This window comes from Physeter macrocephalus, chromosome 4 (assembly GCF_002837175.3).
Source record: "Physeter macrocephalus isolate SW-GA chromosome 4, ASM283717v5, whole genome shotgun sequence".
Taxonomy (NCBI): Eukaryota; Metazoa; Chordata; class Mammalia; order Artiodactyla; family Physeteridae; genus Physeter; species Physeter macrocephalus.
This window is the reverse complement of record NC_041217.1, coordinates 114610546-114625701: the sequence shown is the minus strand read 5'-3', so window position 1 is coordinate 114625701 and position 15156 is coordinate 114610546.

Below are 15156 nucleotides of genomic sequence, written 5' to 3'. Positions count from 1 at the left end.
TCATTTGTCTCCAATCTAGCTATGCCTTTGGCCATGTATATCCATATATGTGACATAAAATTAGGTGTATCCCAATGGTTAAGAAGAGATTTAATTATAGTTTTGTCTACAAATTAACTTATTTAAATTTTTTTTACATAAAGGAAGAATATCTCTATGAATGTATGTAAATTGCATTATAACTCTTTCTAGAATATTCTGATATATTTATATTGAATTTATTGATATTTAATCCATTATTTTTAATTTATTTCTAGAAACCAAAAAAAAAACAATTATGAAATAATATATGATATGTGAATAAAACCAAGTCTCATGCAAAATTTATTGAATGTACTCTTACTAATCTTACCAAAAGTAGGAGATAGAGGAAAAAAGAAAGAGCGAGTGAGGAGGGCAAAGGAGGAAGCTTTTTATGATAACACTCCACCCTGGTTTTTAAACATTGATCTTAATTATTATATCCTAATCATAAGCAAATTTTAAGTACTCTATGTTACTATTCTTTTATTAATTATTACTTGGATATTTGACATAGTCAGTATTTGCTCTTAAGGCTTTGTAACTCATAATGCTATACCCTCTATTTTTTTTTTCTCAATTACATGACTTTATATAGAGTTATAGGGAAACCTAGACATATACCATCTATAGGAGCCACAAAAATATAGTCAGTCATCACTAATGTATTAACTCTCCATGTGATTCTTTTGAAGATGAATACATGGATATAGTCTATTATTTAGCCATAGTAATATACCATGCCCAAAATCTAATACAATTTCTGGTGTCTTGAATACACCCAAATAGGTTTTTTTCACATGGAATGAAAAAATGAGTTCAAATGTATTAGATTTATTAACCAACTCTATTGACTTTATGACATTACTGCTTCAGCTCTGGGGCTCACATCTCTTCCCATGCTTTGAAATACAAAGTTAAAAAATTACCTGGAAGATATTTTAGAGTCATGAAATGAATTCATAAATGTCAGCATAATAATAGGGAAAGATTTTACTAATGAGAGCTGCTGTCAAAAATTTTGAGTGATTATCCTTATATGACCCATCAGCCCTCCAAGCTAATTTTCAAAGGAATGGGTATCAACCCTCAGTAGATTTTGCTTTAGCAGTACTGAGAATTGCTTTCGTGAATGAAAAGAGACCATGTTCTTAAAATGACCTTTTTTGTCCAGAGTCTTTGTTTATCTAGCTCTGTCTTAATGTTGCATCTTTGTTCGGTTCCTGCTGGTTGTGGTCTTAGAATTTTCTACTTTAGTCAAAGGAGATCACACAATAAAAAATGCTATTTCTTTAAGACTACACAATCAGAACTCTTCAACTGGTTGGTGTCAGTAAGCCAAGCCCCTCTGACAGCTGCCATTCAGAAATCCATTTTCTACAAATGGGAAATGTGGAATTTAAGAGATAATACAGCCTTTATTATTTTCATTTAATTGTGCTCTGGTGGGAAATAAGGGCTGTAGATTCCTTTCCTTTAACGGCCAATTTTAAGCATTTTGTAGTATACAACCTCTTCAAATTGGCTTCCTGACAAAGTCCAGTTTTGCTGCCTCAGAGTAAATGTTCAATTTTCCTAATATTAATTTAGACAGTTGCAGGTTCCCATTTAAATAATTAGTCTGTATATGAAACTAGAGTAATAAACAAAGTTTAAAATAAATAATGAATGAATCTCTTAAGTCAATAACATTGATCTAGCACTCTCCTAAAATCAAATTGTGAAACAGCAATTTCTTTTGATTGGAATTATAGCATACTGCTAGAAAACATGATTGACATTTTATTTTCTGACCAGTTATTGAATATAAAACTAATTTTAAGTCTCTGAGTATTTCCTGGATTTGCTTTAAACATATTTAAAGACTATATAAAATGTGTACCCATTTACACATTCCAGCAAATACACAAGGTGAATGTGCAAAACTCTACATAAATGTATATCCTTAAAATGCTATAACTGCATTTTATGAAGATAGAAACTCTAAAGTTTCCTTTTGAAACATAACACTTTTCAACTTTCCAAAGACTGAACAGTTTCGTAGATTGGAGAGAGGACATATTTTCTATGGCTAGCATCGATAGTCAAAATGTCTTAAGATTCTAATTCAAATAACAGAACAATGGTCATTCTTTCCCTTTTTTGTGCCACTTGTTGAAGGGAATGTTTTGACTTTTCTACCTTGCAGAACTATTTTCTGTGCAAAATGGTATGAAAATTGGGTTTAGATTTTTCTACATAGGTCTGATACAGTTCATCTTTTCAGGACCCTGAATATTTCTTTTTATAACTTTTCTGAGGTTTGTGACAGAGGAATGTGTTTATTAGCATTAAAATGGAGCTTTATGTCTCTACTACAAAGGCCGCTTGTGAAATTTGGAATTGTGAAGCCATCTTACCTGATATCAGTCCTGATTAATAGACCTCTGAGAATAATCAACCTCTAGAGCAACTTGACCTCAATATGATTGGTGGCAGATGATGAGTAAAAAACAGTTTGCTGAAGGACACTCTGTAAACCTCATACTATATAGGAAAGCTTAAGGGTGAACATAGGTCACTGTGAGTGTCTGGGAACCCAATCCATCTCTTTTCACAGTTCCTATGCATATGTAAATGGGTGCAATCTTTCCAGCCCTCTGGAGCTTCTATGCACTTTATGACTGTCCACCATACCAGCCTCCTGGAAGCCACTGTTCAAGGTCTCCTATTAACCTTTTTGTCTTTTATTTTTCCCCTCTTTCCCTTTCAGACTCCTCCACTCCTAAATGTAAGTAAAGACCTTAATCTTTTTTTCCCTCTGCTTTAAAAATCTTCTGTTTCCCAATCTGTGAAATCAGGATAAGCTGTTCAAAGTACTTAGTAAGTCCTTTAGGCATTTTTTTTTGTCCTGAAAACATCTACTGGCTGTTATCATCTCACAGTACCACCTTGTTCTTTTTATGACTCACCTTCTGGTTCTTATTTTCTTTTAAGGTCTCACTTAACCTCTAAGCTCCAATTTACGTGCCCATTACTACCCTAGTCACATGTGCTCTGTCTTTTTTTCTAAACTCCTAAAGCCTTTATTATTCGTAGTAATAAATGGTTCTTATTATTTACTATCTTAAATTATTCATGAACACATCTTTCTTACTAAATTGAAACATCTCTGAGGGAAGGAAATATGCCAGATGAATTATCCCTCCTTGTACAGCACAGGACACAGTGACTCTCACAGAGTCAGTGCAACTACTTTTGAAAGGTTGGCTGTTGAAATTCATCTTTGCAGGATATTTGATTGTTTTATTTGTTAAGGTTTTGGTTCTCTATCTCAGTTACAAGTTCTTGTAGGTCAGAAACCAGGCTTGTCTCTGGCAAAAGTAAAAAGTGAGCTTACTTGGCATTCACTATCTCTTCCTCATTTGCACTCTTCTTGTGCTCAGTGTCTTAATGCTCTTTCATGCCAATAAGATCTGTTCCCAGAGAAGATTTTTGGCAGTACTATGCATTTCCACTAGTATGTTATTTTGACCTGTTGTCTTGACTTTTTCATCATTTTAGATTCAGAGGCTTATCATTTTCTTCTTTCTTGTTGAAAAATATTTTACACTTGCTAAGAATGTGAGCTATGAAATCAGACATTTTCTATGTTAGAATTCAGCCGTAGATAACAGTACCTGTAATTGGCAAGTTTATTTTTGATATGTTTGTATAATTATCATTAAAATGTAGTTAATGAAAATATTGACTTCATAGGCTGTTATGAGTGCTGAAAGACAAAAGACAAGTACAGTGTCTAGCCCAGTGACTGACATATAGTAAGTGCTCAAAAAAGTTTAGTTAATGACTATTGATGAAGTTACTTGGTACAAATTCTGGGAAGATTATGATGATAGCATGAGTTCTCAATTTCTCTGAACCCTGCATGAAAGCAGCTATATATTAAAGCCAACACCCATAGGCAAAATTTACAACAAAACTAGGTGACAAGGTTTCCCAATGGATTCTAAAATACAGGAGTATGGACAAATCACCAATAGTTGTATGACCTACATTCATGTCTGCTATGAGGAAAAAGAAAATAATTACCACCAGGTGACAACTGAATGTCCTGACAACAGGAGAGTCCTAAGATAGCTAATGTGTATTTACTAGAGATCACAGCAGACCTATATGAGAAGAACAGTCAAAATTAGGAGGAGTTTTGCCCATGTTAAGTAACAGGTGCATACAAGAGGCACAGAGTGAAATATCTGAAGGAGCTGGAGCAGTTTCACCCATGAACTCTGAAAAATGATGAGTCAGGACTTACTTATATGTCAGGGTCCATACTAAGGAGAAACCCTGAGAGTGGAATCAAAATGGAGGAATATAGGGGATAATAAAGATGAAGAAAGGAAAGGTCCAGATCAAAATGGGAGAGGAGAATTCAGCAAAACCAGAGAAAATGTTCAAAACCATATATTTGAACTCTACTCAAAAACAACAGAAGAGTATTGGTGAAATTGGAAAAAAAAAAAAGAAAAGAAAATATGTTCCTGAATACAAACTCACTCCAAAAGTTCAAGTGAATAAAAATAATACAAAGAAGAATAATATCACTGTAACAATGAAAGTACCTTCAAAAGACATTTATAAAATAGATCAAAACTGTAACCTAGTAGGGCTACCATAACTGAGTACCATGAACAAGTGGCTTAAATTTATTCTCACAGTTTTGAAGACCAGAAGTCAAAAATCAATGTTACCAGTAGGTTCCTGATCCCTCTGAAAGATTTAGGGAAGAATTCTTCCTTGCTTCTTCTAGGTTCTTGTGACTGCCAGCTATTCTTAGCTTATAAACCTGCTACTACAATCTCTGCCTCAATCTACACATTGTCTTTAATGGCGTCTTCACATGGCATTTTGCTTTTTGTGTTTCTGTGTCCAAATTTGCCTCTTCTTCTATGGACACCTGTCATTGGATTAAGGTCCACCCCAAACCAGTGTGACCTTATCTTAACTTGAGATCTGCAAAGATACTACTCCCAATTAGGGGCATATTCATGAGTATCAGGGGTTAGACTTTCAAATTATCTTTAAGGAAGACATCATTCAAAGAGGTATATAAGACATGAGTATGTGAAGATTATATTAATCGCAATTATGAAAACCAGAAACAAGGTGACAATTCATGAAAGAACTAGAAATTAAAGAAAATTATTTTGGAAGACTACATTAGAAGAAAATGAGATTATGCCTTATGAGCTATATCAGGGAAATCTTAAAAATAAAAACAATTAAAAGGAAAAGGAATGAAGGAAGAATTTCACAGGTTTGAAAGTAAGGGGCAAATAGTAAAGATAGGCAAAGAAGATCAAAAAATACTGATAAAAGGAGTCCCTGAAAAAGAAAATGAAATCAAGGGAGTAAAAGAAATTCTAAAAACTATACTCAAAGGAAACTTTCATGGAAAATATAAACAAACAAAAAAACTCCTACAAATGGAAGGAACATACCATAAATCTGAGAATGTTGACCCAGAATGAACTAAACCAAGATACAGTCTGGTAAAGTTAGTGTACCTTAAAGAAAAAGAATCCTTTGGGCAGCAAAACCAAAACTAAAACTAAAACAAACAAACAAAAACCAAACCTATGACTGTAAATCAAAGAAGAGATTAAGTAAAAACTCTTTTGGAAATGGAAGGGTCAATATGAGTTCATGAGGTATTTCATCTTGGATATATATCAGTCCTAACTCTGCTCACTTAAAAGATCTAAACACAATGACTAATCCAGAAAAGGTGTAAACACTTAGTGCACAGATTTTGATCTTAAATACCATTTTTCACTAAAAGTAACTGTAGCTTCTTGTAGAAAATGTGCAAAATAATCCTGGACAATTTTGCGATGGTAGATAATAAGGAAGTTTTCAAATATCAAAAAGACTCAACACAACTTGAGATTCCACTGGCCAATGATAGAATGATTTGAACTTTAATGATAATAACAATTTCAATGTATGGAAACCCATCAAATATATTTAAATTCATGAGTTCCTAAAAATTGGTCAAAATGAGAGGGTGATAAGGAAACCAGTTCATTACCTTGAAAACTGCTAGTTGCAGCAAAGAATCAGACTTTATCCCACTTTTCTTATATCAGCTATATCCCTGGGTGTCCAGATAGTAAATGAGGGAAGTATCTGTTTATAAAATGTTCCAGCCAATAAATGAAAAAGAAACTATAGAATTAGAATATCTCCATTTTGCAGTACCCAGTAAAATAATGGGTTTAATTATTAACCATCTCCAGCTATAAACATTACAAAAAGACAGACAAATAATCATTATATACTTCCTGTTGAAAAAACACAAAGGTACCTAGAATCTTACCAAAGGATTAGAACCTGAATTTTAGCAAGCCTCTGGATTCAACTGCTAATTTGCAGGAAATGATGAGGGTGGAGGAACAGGGTAACAGTACAAAGAATATATAACCAGTAAAATCCCGAAGGTCAAATGGCCTGGGTCCCTCAATGGATAAATAGATAAATGGTTAGCTTGCTATTATATACATAAGAAAGGGAGGGAGAAGGAACTTGGAAATTGAATCAGACCTAAAGCACATTATTATTGTTATTTTTAATGAACAAGACAAAGCTTTGTGTCAAAAGTAAGAAACTTTGTGTAATAAAGCTATAAAATAATGCAAGAATTCATCAATCTAAGTGTTGGCATGGTAGTTACTGAGGGAGAGGGGAGATTAACTCAGGCTGTGATTGGAACCAGGCACTTGTAAGGGGCTTCTGGATTTATTGGCAAATTTTTATTTCTTGTTCTAGGTAACAGATGAAAGGTATAATAATAATTCATTAAGCTGTATATTTAATTTTGTGTATTTCTTTGTCTATTTCTGCTTTTATTTTGCAACTTTAAAAAGAAGTAGAGGTATCAACACATAAAAGGGAGATGGTCTAATTGTCATTTCCCAAATAATCCTGCATAAATGATTACATGTGTTTCTTAAGCATCAGGTCATATGGTACAATTCATTAATGGTACTATGCCCACTTTAAACAGCAAATCAGCCAGAACCAGTAGTGTCCTGAGACTTCTGAAATACTCTGCTCTTATCCTTTTATGAAATGACTTATATTCCAATATTCAAGATTTTTTCATCCAGCTAATGGGAATAGAGTAGTGCAATTTTAGATTATCTATAACTTTTTCATGAAGATAGCCAATTAAAAAAAAAATCTCATCAGAATCAAAAGACTTTTAATCAGTACATTTTACATGAACATCTATGACTTCATAGAATAATGATATGTTTAGATCCTGTGAGATAGCCCTTTAGGCTCACGTGATGCATTAAATTAACTTAAAAATGAGGAAACACAAGTCTATATGCCCATCAAGGCTAATTTCTTGAAACTTTTTGTTAGCCTCCCAGAAAGCTCACTAGAATTTAGATAGTTAAAAATGTTTAAGATACGTCTTAAGATGTATAAGATGTTAGGATGGGACCTAGGAATTTGTATTTGCACACACACATTGTGTCCCTTTAACAATTACACACAGTGAATTCTCTCCTCATTATTTCTTAACTAATTATCTCTACATGTATATTTTGGATATTTCAAATTGTAAACACCTATTCTTTATTTGGGAAACTCTGAAAAAAATTTGAGAAACTGCGTACAAGGTATAATTCTAGGGGATAAGAATACACAGTGAGGTATGAAACTGAGAGATTATTTCTGTTTCTTCCCTTCCTGAAGCCATATTGTAAACTGGCTTCCTTGAGACACACTAAATTTTAAAAATCTATTCTCTTTTTAGTTTAGCCAGGCTTTTTATAGGACATCTCCTTATTTACTAAAATCTTTTTTGCTCCTGTGTAAAGATTTGTGGTTTCCATTATACTTGTCATAAACATTTTTATTAATTTTATTCTAATATGTTTTATATAAATTGAACTATCAGAAATTGGATTTTTTGGATTTTGCTATATTTTTAACTCATTTTTGATATAGATGAATACTATTGAATTCAATTTGTTTTGTAATTAGTTATCTTACTAAATAATTATATATTCTATATTTAAGACATTATATATTTTAAAATACATTATTGATTTGATAAATATTTTTCATGACAAACATTTAAAAATGAAAAAAGAAAGAAATCTTATTGCATCAAAATTATGCATAAATTTTAAGGTACATTCAGCTTTGGTATAATTTGGAATGTTTCCAATTTTAGAAATATTAATATATGGAAAACTTTGCATCTTGGAATTATGGTCACTTCTGTGTAATATACTATAATTGTTTCAAGGTGAGTTTCATGGTTATTTTCAATAAAAAAGCCATATCATTAACAAATATTTATATTCTTTAGTTGTCTTTTCAATTTCCTTTGAAAAGTGAATCAAGAACTTTCAGATATATGTTAAGTGAGCAAACTGGTAGTGGATGGCCTTGTCCTGTTTCTGAATTTTGTGAAAATATTTTTAAAGTTTTCCTCTTAGAGTTAGTGAAGTTTCTTAGTATGTGTGTATAAATGTGCATGTATATTAAATATGCATATATAATATAAATCTTATATAGTAAATATATTGTATACACACACTATATGTGCATTTATTTGTAGTGTATATATGTAACATGCATATACATGTATAGATATGTATGTGCATACATATATATACATAAAGGTAATAATATAAGTATGTTCGCAGATTATGTGTAATAATGTTTGTTTATTTTTTCCATTTCGACTCTATTCATGCTATTAATCTCATGAGTATTTACTTAAATTCATTCATTCAACAAATCTTTATTGAATTGCTCAAAAATCATAGTCCTTTTTAAAGGATATGTGTGATTCTTTTCTCATAGAACTTACATATTTATATAGAGAGGAAGTTGATCAAATAACCACAATAATGAATGTGAAAGCAAACAAGTACTAATATAAATATATCAAACTTATTGTGTGTCAGGCATGTTTGTAAGGTTTTAAAATATATTATCTTATTTAATCCCCTAAAATGGAAAATATATTATTATCATTATCTGTATTTTAGAACAGAGGAAATGGGGAGAAAGAAGTTATGTAACTTGTTCATTATCATAGAGCAAATCAGGGGCAGATCCAGGACCAAAACACAATCAGGCAAACTGAAATAATGGCCTTAGGAAAAGGAACAAGTCCCTCTGAAAATATTTAGCCAAGAAACTTACTCTAGAATGTGCCATAAGGAAGAGACATCTAAGGCTAGGTAAAATTTTACCAGGGAAAGAAAATAATGGAGAGCATTTAAAACATAGTGAGTGGTATGTACAAAAGCCCTGCAATAAGAAGAAACATGACCTGTTTAGGGGACTGATAGATGCTCAGTGAGGTTGCAAACTGTGAAGGAAAGTGTGTTTTGAGATGACATTAAAGATGAAAAGAGGTGCCAAACCATAAAGGTTTTGTGGGTTGGTTTAAAGATTTTGGTCTTTATCTAAAGAGCACCAAAGAGTAACTAGAGAGTCTCAATTCCCCATAGAGAGTGAAGGATGGTGTGACAGATGTTCAGAATGCTTTTTGGAAAGATTACTTTCTCTAAAATGGGAGAGGGCTGGGCAGACTGGATATGGGGAGATCACATTGTAGAGTAGTCTAGTAGTCCAGATGAGAGATAATGGTAGTGTTTATTAAGATGGTAATGCTGAAGATGGGGGAAAAGTGGTCAAATTAGAGATAATCAGGATTTGGGGATGAATTGGAGATGAGGATAAGGGAGAGCTAGGTGAAGCAACTGGATGGAGATGGTGCCATTTGTTAATGTGGAAAATATAAAAGGATGACCAATTTGGGGTGGTGGTGATCGTGGGGATAATACTCAGTACTTTATTGATCTACTGTTTGATTTGCCTTTGAGTCCTGGAAATGGAGGAGACAATGAGGTAGATGGAAAACTAAAAGGACCTAGGACAAAGCCTTGAGAAACCCAGCTCTTTTAGCTGCTGGTAGCAAAGAATAAAAATACAAAAGAAACAATACTGACATCCAAAGAAATAGAAGGAAAACCAGGAAGAGGCCATGTTATGAAAACCAGGGGAAGGTAATGTTTCAGAAGAAAGGACTTGTATCAAAAGCTGCTGATAGGCTAAGGAAGATGAGAGATGGTAAATGTCTATTGGGTTTAGTAACCTAGAAGTTGCTGGGAACTTATGTTGAAGTTGTTGTGATGAAATGCTAAGTGGAATTCAGATAATAGTATGTTGCCTTGTAAATGGGAAGTGAGGCAATAAAAATAATGAGTAATGAGAACTCATTTAAAAGTTTGGCTACAAAGATGAGAAAAAATCGAATGGTAACTGGAGGGGCACACTCCCCTAGACCTCGCCAAGTTATAACGATATATCTTTAAATAATAGAGTGTTTATAGATGTTCTAACTTAACATGTGTTATAGTGTTATAATGATATAAATCACAATAATAGGCAATTTTTAAAGATATTTAAATGTAAACAGCTGGAGAATGGTGAATATCATTTTTCATTTTTGTATTCCCATTTTTTTTTCCAGCACAGTTACCTCCAGCAAAGTAGGCACACAGTAAATACTCATGTGAATGAATGAAGTTCAGCATTCTGCTTATGATTCAAAGAGTAGACAGACCATCTTAAAAGTTCTCGTGTTCCAGGAACTTTTTGAATAATTTCTAATTAGAAATTATTTTATCACTATCCTATGTGCTTTTTCAGAAAGTTCCCAAATGATTCCTACAATCAAAATATAAATTATCATGTAGCAATCTGTATTATTGTTATTTGAAAAGAGAAGATCTACATAGTTGAACTTTGCAGGTTTTATCATAAATTAAATGTATAATCTTTGTTGTCAAAGTAATTTCCAAGAGTTTGGGGCTATGTAACTGAGTATTCATATAATCTATAACAAGATTTAAAATTTCATAAATATATATTTCCCAATAAACTTGAACTGTACAAGTAAACAAAATGATTTTTTTTAAAAACTTATAAATATGCATAGCCACATAAAAATGTACAAATCTGTGTAATATATAAAAACTGCTTAAATAATCCACAGTATTTACTGGAGAGCTCAGAACAGCACCACAGTGGAATACCTCTCTAACATTACCATACAACATTGTGACAGTTTATAGGGCCAGTGCTGAACAAATCAAATATTCTGAGACTTGATTAAGCAAATAAAATGGTCCCCAAAACTTGTTAAAGGCATAGTAAAGGGAATTAGTGGATCCATAGGTTGACATACAAACATAGTAATTAACATTTTTATGTCATCTGGCATAAAAAACAAAAGATCCAATGCAGCCCCCCAAAGTGTAGCTCCCTTGTTCAATTTTAGAATGATTTATTATTAACTACTTGGATGGAAATGCATGGTATTACCTTGTTCATTTTTGTCAAAATAATAATGGTAGTGTTAATAACAATAATTCCCTGAGTTCTTCAAATCAAACCCTGATACAGAGTTCCATGTTTAGAGTAATGTAAGTATTTAAAATACTTTTAAAATTTAACTGAAGCTACATTTTAAAAGATATCAGGGGCTTCCCTGGTGGCGCAGTGTTTGAGAGTCCGCCTGCCGATGCAGGGGATACGGGTTCGTGCCCCAGTCTGAGAAAATCCCACATGCCGCGGAGCGGCTGGGCCCCGTGAGCCATGGCCGCTGAGCCTGCGCGTCCGGAGCCTGTGCTCCGCAACGGGAGAGGCCACAACAGTGAGAGGCCCGCATACCACACACACACACAAAAAAGATATCAGAAATGACTTTTCTAAGAAATACTCCAGTGGAAAAAAAGTTGCATTTTTGCTTGCAAATATTAGCCACAAATAAAGCTATACTTTTGGATTATAGTTAAGAATATTGCATACCATTTTACCTCCATTCATCTTGAGGTTCTTTAAATGATATCTAATTGATCAATTCGTTAATATTGGGCCAGTAGATTTCTTCCTGTTGTGTGATGGCTAAAGATGCTGAAACTCTAGCCATTTGAAATGTGTTTGATGAGTCCTTTATTTGATTCAAGTACTATGTATTAAAAACTTAACCTGTCCATAACTACCTTTCTGAAGCTTTGAAAGATTCTTTTGAATAATACAAGTGGCAATTGCCTCAAGGATAATCCAAACTTTTAGAATAGTGAAGACCTGTATAAAATTGACTAATATAAGGAAACTATATTATATACTCTGAGGTAATAAAACAAGATTAATTCTTACCAGTAAATGTCCTATATAAAAAAATATATGATTATTGAACATCTACTCTATGCCAGAAACTAGGCAGTAGGTGTTCAATATCATCCCATTAATTTCACCTGCTAAAAATGGCACATTTGTAACACAGTTGGAGATATAGCCATACAGTACATTAAACACTTTGTGAAGTCTTTGGAATAAAATGTCTCAATAAATATTTTTAATGCATAAATATGCCAGGCAGTAATCAAGACAGTATGGTAACGGCACAAAAACAGACATATAGGTCAATGGAACAGGATAGAAAGCCCAGAGATAAACCTACACACATATGGTCACCTTATCTTTGATAAAGGAGGCAAGAATGCACAGTGGAGAAAAGACAGCCTCTTCAATAAGTGGTGCTGGGAAAACTGGACAGCTACATGTAAAAGAATGAAATTAGAACACTCCCTAATACCATACACAAAAATAAACTCAAAATGGGTTAAAGACCTAAATGTAAGGCCAGACACTATCAAACTCTTAGAGGAAAACATAGGCAGAACACTCTATGACATAAATCACAGAAAGATCCTTTTTGACCCACCTCCTAGCGAAATGGAAATAAAAACAAAAATAAACAAATGAGACCTAATGACACTTCAAAGCTTTTGAACAGCAAAGGAAACCGTAAAGAAGATGAAAAGACAACCCTCAGAATGGGAGAAAATATTTTCAAATGATAGACATTTCTCCAAAGAAGACATACAGATGGCCAAAAAGCACATGAAAAGATGCTCAGTATTGCTAAGCATTAGAGAAATGCAAATCAAAACTACAATGAGATAACATCTCACACTGGTTCAGAATGACCATCATCAAAAAATCTACAAACAATAAATGTTTGTAGAGAGGGTGTGGAGAAAAGGGAACCCTCTTGCACTGTTGGTGGGAATGTAAATTGATACAGCCACTATGGAGAACAGTATGGAGGTTCCTTAAAAAACTAAAAATAGAACTACCATATGACCCAGCAATCCCACTACTGGGCATATACCCTGAGAAAACCATAATTCAAAAAGAGTCATGTACCAAAATGTTCTTTGCAGCTCTATTTACAATAGCCAGGACATGGAAGCAACCTAAGTGTCCATCAACAGATGAATGGATAAAGAAGATGTGGCACATATATACAATGGAATATTACTCAGCCATAAAATGAATGAAACTGAGTTATTTGTAGTGAGGTGTATGGACCCAGAGACTGTCAGACAGAGTGAACTAAGTCAGAAAGAGAAAAACACATACCATATGCTAACACATATATATGGAATCTAAAAAAAAGAGAGAGAGAAAATGGTCAGAAGAGCCTAGGGGCTAGACGGGAATAAAGATGCAGACCTACTAGAGAATGGACTTGAGGATACGGAGAGGGGGAAGTGTAAGCTGGGACAAAGTGAGAGAGTGACATGGACATATATACACTACCAAACATAAAATAGATAGCTAGTGGGAAGCAGCCGCATAGCACAGGGAGATCAGCTTGGTGCTTTGTGACCACCTAGAGGGGTGGGATAGGGAGGGTGGGAGGGAGGGAGATGCAAGAGGGAAGAGATATGGGGACATATATATATGTATAACTGGTTTGCTTTGTTATAAAGCAGAAACTGACACACCATTGTAAAGCAATTATACTCTAATAAAGATGTTAAAAAAATATTTTTTTTTATTGCATAAATATGCCATACTGAGTAATGGTATTAAATGGTGAGTATTGTTAATAAAAATATATTTAATCACAATGTGTGTTTCCTACTTTGAGATACAGATGAAAACACAAAATCCTAACTTAACTAAATACAGTAATGATTACTCCCTTTTGTGAGGTTTACATATTATTTAAAATTTACCTAGCTTAATTAGGATGAATTATGAATATAATAAGAAAATATGTTATAAAATAGTTTTCTATCACTATTTTATGGATTCTTTTTGGTGAAGGCTTAGTTTATCTTTTATTTTATTTTATATTAGAAAGATGGGTTTATAGAAAGGACTTGATATAATCAAAGTATAATTGGATGTCATCACAGTTAATCATTTCAGGTGTATAAGAAGGAGGAAGACCATCAAAGGGGAAGAATCACTGTCTAGGTTGTGTCCACAGAGTTGACTATCAACAATCTCTCTTTCTTTATCCCTCCTAAGGCAGGAGTAATCTTGCAGTTTCCTCTGACCTCTAAAACATTTCAAGAGTGAAAAAGCCACACCAGAAGAGATCAAAGGAATGAGTGTGTATAAATTCTGATGGTACCACGGTGGAAATGCACTTGTAGATTTTGTTATAGTTCTTTTCACTATCTCACTTTATTTTCAACAATTACTTTCACACTTGTTTTATGTTTCCATGTCCCTTTGTGTAATTATATGCATGTCCATACTTGTTTTAATAAGTACATCTCATGAGGTGGTATTCATCACTGAATTTTTTTGGTTAATCACCTCCCTTTCTCTATTAACTGCTATACTTCATATTTCCCTTTATAACTCATCTTACATCCTGCTGCCTAGAAGGTGTAGAAATGCTTGCCTTTTAGAGGGATTTTAACTCTTTCTGGTCACTAGAAAGAAGCAATATATTAAACGGATTCAGGGTACTTGACAGGAGTTAATGCAGTTTGAAAGAAGAGATTTGTTTCTATCTCACTCAAAGGATCAGGTCAAAAAGCCTTTCTTCCTTCCATTTCCTACTATTGCTAAAGATATAATTTGGACTCCATTTTAAACTAAATCCTTGGATGGGGCAGCGGGGGATGTGAGTCTGTCCAAACCCAGCTCACACTACATTTGGTGCTTACGTTTTATGAGGAACAGGTTATAAGATCCTACTCCTAGGGTTAAGCTCTCAAGATGCGAGAAAGCTTCCTCTATCAG